Source organism: Dama dama, chromosome X, assembly GCF_033118175.1.
Source record: "Dama dama isolate Ldn47 chromosome X, ASM3311817v1, whole genome shotgun sequence".
Classification (NCBI taxonomy): Eukaryota; Metazoa; Chordata; class Mammalia; order Artiodactyla; family Cervidae; genus Dama; species Dama dama.
In genome coordinates this window covers 83,182,917-83,187,497 of record NC_083714.1, presented here as the reverse complement: position 1 = coordinate 83,187,497, position 4,581 = coordinate 83,182,917, and the positions used below count along the sequence as shown (strand labels likewise).

The window sequence follows — 4,581 nt, the reverse complement described above, 5'->3', positions numbered from 1 at the left end:
CAGCAAACTGTGAAAAATTCTTAAAAGAGATGGGAATACTAGTACACCCTACCTGTCTCCTGAGAAACGTTTATGCAGGTCACGAGCAACAGTTAGAACCAGATATGGAACAACAGACTGGTTCAAAACTGGGATAGGAGTAAGATGAGTCTATATGCAGTCACCCTGCTTATTTAACTTATATGCAGTATACATCATATGAAATGCCAGTCTGGATGTAGCACAAGCGAAATCAAGATCACCAGGAAAAACACCAGCAAACTCAAATTTGCAGATGGTGTAACTCAAATGGCAGTAAGTGAAGAGGAACTAAAGAGCCTCTTGAGGAAAGTGAAAGAGGAGAGTTAAATAGCTGGTCTGGAACTCACATGAATAAAACTTAGATTGTAACATCCCGTCCCATCAATTCATGGCAAAAAGAAGGAGAAAAAATAGAAGCAGTCACAGATTTTATTTTCTTGGGCTCCAAAATCACTGCAGATGGTGACTACAGTCAGAAAAGTAAGACACTTGCTCTTTGGAAGGAAAGCTATTACTAGCCTAGATGGCATATTAAAAGACATCAACATAATGCCAAGATGGCAGAGTCGAAGGATGTGCCTTCATCTCCTCCTGCAAGAGCACCAAAATCACAACCAACTGTTGAACAACCATTGACACGACAATGCTGGAGCCCACCAAGGAAAGATTCCCAACATTCAAAGACAAAGAATAAGCTGCATTGAGATAGTAGAAGGGGTGCAATCATTCTAAAATCAAATCCCATTCTCACTGGTGGGAGACCCACAAACTGGAGAACAATCATTCTAAAGAAGTTTTCCCATTGTTGTCATAGTTCTGAGTCCCACATCAGGCTTCACAACCTTGGGATCTAACAAAGAGAATGGGAATGCTCAGAGAATCTGACCTTGAAGGCCAGCAGGATTTGATTATGGGACTTCCACAGGACTGGGAGAAACAGAGACTCCAGTCATGGAGGGTACAAATGAAACCTTGCTTGTACCAAGACCCAGAGGAAAGAGCAATGAACCCATAGGAGACTAAACCACAACTACCCGTTAGTGTTGGAGGGTCTCATATGGATGCATGGGTCAGCAGGGGCTCACCACAGGATTGGGGGCACTGGCAGCAGCAGTCCAGGAAGATCCCCCTTGGCATAAACCTTTTTGGAGGTTGCCATTAACCCTGCCATAGAACTCCAGGGCTGGGTTGCCTGAGGCCAAACAACTGACAGGGAGGGAGCACTCATCAGCAGACAATTGGATTAAAGCTTTACTGAGCAGGGCCTCCCCACTAGAGAAGCACCCATTTTCCCCCACCAATGTCCTTCCCATCAGGAAGCTGACAGAAGCCTCTTATCCTCATCCACCAGAGGGCAGACAGAAGCAGCAAGAACTGCATCCCACAGTGGGAACAAAAACCACATTATAGAAAGTCAGTCAGGATGAAAAAACAGAGTTATATCCCGGAGAAAGGGACAAGATTAAACTCCAGGAAAAAAAGAAAAAAAAAAAAAAACTAAATGAAGTGGATATAGGCAACATTCCAGAAATGGAATTCAGAATAATGATAATGAAGATGATCCAGGATCTCAGAAACAGAATGGAGAAGATGCAAGAAATGTTTACCAAAAACCTAGAAAAACTAAAAAACAAACAGAGATGAATAATACTCTAGGAGGTATCAATAGCAGAATAACTGAGGCAGAAGAATAGATAAGTGACCTAGAGGAAAGAATGATGGAAATCAATGCCACAGAGCAGCTTATAAAAAAAAGTATGAAAAAAATGGAGACATCTTAAGAGGCTTCTGGAACAACATTAAACGCACTAACATTTGCATTATAGGGGCCCCCAAAGAAGAGAGAGAGAAAGGACCCAAGAAAATATTTCAAGAGATAATAACTGAAAACTTCCCTAATATGGGAAATGAAATAATCAACAAAATACAGAAAGCACAGACAGTCCAAGGCAGGATAAGCCTAAGGAAGAATACACTGAGACACATAGTAATCAAACTGGCAAAAATTAAAGACACAGATAAAATATCAAAAGCAACAAGGGAAAAATGACAAATAACATACAATGAATCTATCAGGTTATCAGCTGATTTCTCAACAGAAACTATACAATCAACGAAATGCATATTTAAAGTGATGAAAGGGAAGAACCTACAATCAAGAATATTCTATGTAGCAAGACTCTTCTTCAGATTTGATGGAGAAATGAAAAGCTTTGCCAACAAGCAAAAGTTAAGTGAACTCAGCACCACTGAACCAGCTTTAGAACAAATGCTAAAGGAACTTCTCTAGACAGGAAACAAGAGAAGAAAAAAACCTACACAAAATAAATCTAAAACAATTAATAAAGTAGTAATAGGATCATGTGCACGCATGCTGTTGCTTCAGTCATGTCTGACCCTTTGCAACCCCATGGGCGGTAGCCTGTCAGGCTCCTCTGTCAGGACAAGAATGCTGGAATGGGTTGCTATGCCCTCCTCCAGGTGATTGTACATATCAATAATTAACTTAAATGTAAATGGATTAAATGCACAGACCAAAACACATAGCCTGGCTGGGCAGATGAAAACATGTTCATGTATGCACTTCCACTTACTGTGTCACTCTGCTTAACCCTTCAAATTGTATGCAATTATTTTATATTGTTAGGTTAATCATGTTCCCATCATGGCTTGCAATTGTAATTATCTTTTATTATCTGGCCATTGATGGTAAAAACTGATAGACATCTCTTACTATTGTGATTATGTAACTATTATTCACTTAATACCATTGTCTCATGATTGGTCAACAGAAAAATAATAGCATTATATACCAATAAAACTACTGTTTAATAGAAAAACCTGTAATCACTTTAAAATCAAGATGCCTATCAGAATTATTTTGGAATTTTTTGCCCAGGTATTTCTTTTTTTCCTTCAAACCACCAGACATATTTCTAATGAGCAGTCATGTTAAAAACAACTGGGCTATATGATGACCTTTTACTTTTATCTAGTTTGCTTCACGTTTTCTATTTCATATTCAGTGCTTTGATTTCATTAGTTTATGTTTTCCAATTTATCTTTCTTTTGGGGGGGATATTCTTTCTCAAGTCTTTATCAAGCACAATAGAAAAGTTCACATATATACACACACACACACATACATATATATACACACACACATACATATATATATATATATATATATATATATATATATATATATATATATATATATATACACATGTATACACAAACACACACACACACATATGAAGGAACCAGAGATCAAATTGCCAACATCCTTTGGATCATCAAAAAAGCAAGACATCCAGAAAAACACTTACTTCTGCTTTATTGACTATGCCAAAGACTTTGACTGTGTGGATCACAACAAACTTCTTTGTTGGAAAATTCTTAAAGATATGGGAATACCAGAACACCTGACCTGCCTCTTGAGAAATCTGTATGTAGGTCAAGAAGCAACAGTTAAAACTGGGCATGGAACAACAGACAGGTTCCACATAGGGAAAGGAGAATGTCAAAGCTGTATATTGTCACCCTGCTTATTTAACTTATATACAGAGTACATCATGAGAAATGCCAGGCTGGATGAAGCACAAGCTGGAATCAAGATTGCCAGGAGAAATAACAATAACTTCAGATACAAAAATGACACCACCCTTACGGCACAAAGTTAAGAACTAAAGAGCCCGCTGATTAAATTGAAGGAGAGTTAAAAGTTGGCTTAAAACTCAAAATACAGTGCTCGCTTCGGCAGCACATATATTAAAATTGGAATGATACAGAGAAGATTGGCATGGCCCCTGCACAAGGAAGACATGCAAATTCGTGAAGCATTCCATAATTTTATAAAAATAAATGGAAAAAAAAAAAAAAACCTCAACATACAGAAAACTAAGATAATGGCATCTGGTCCCGTCACTTCATGACAAATAGATAGGGAAACAATGGAAACAGTGACAGACTTTATTTTGGTAGGCTCCAAAATCACTGCAGATGGTGACTATAGCCATGAAATTTGATGCTTGCTCCTTGAAAGAAAAGCTATGACCAAACTAGACAGCATATTAAAAAGCAGAAACATTGCTATGTCAGTGAAGGTCCGTCTAGTCAAAGCTATTGTTTTTCCACTAGTCATGTATGGATGTGAGAGTGGGACTATAAAGAAAGCTGAGCACCAAAGAATTGATGCTTTTTTCAAAATATATTTATTAAGCCACTTATAATGCTTATTATTTAGATATCTATTAAACTATCATATTAAAACATTAAATCATTTAAGTATTTATTAAAATATTACCATGATTTCTGTCTTGACAATCTTAGCCATGTTTTCCTAATTTTTTAAAAATTTATTTATTTATTTTACTTTACAGTATTCTATTAGTTTTGCCATACATTGACTTTAATCCACCATGGGCGTACATATGTTCCCCATCGTGAAACCCCCTCCAAACTTCCTTCCGATCTCATCCCTCTGGGTCATCCCAGTGAACCAGCCCCAAGCACCCTGTATCATGCATCGAACCTGGACTGGCGATTCATTTCACATAT

The 4,581-nt window shown here is 37.7% G+C and overlaps 1 non-coding gene across 1 annotated transcript; it reads left to right on the top strand.

Moving 5' to 3' along the window:
• Positions 1-3,768: 3,768 nt before the first annotated feature.
• On the top strand, positions 3,769-3,875 carry LOC133053223 (U6 spliceosomal RNA). The gene has a single exon (XR_009692157.1). It is a non-coding gene; the product is annotated as a U6 spliceosomal RNA (small nuclear RNA).
• The last annotated feature ends 706 nt before the right edge of the window (positions 3,876-4,581 follow it).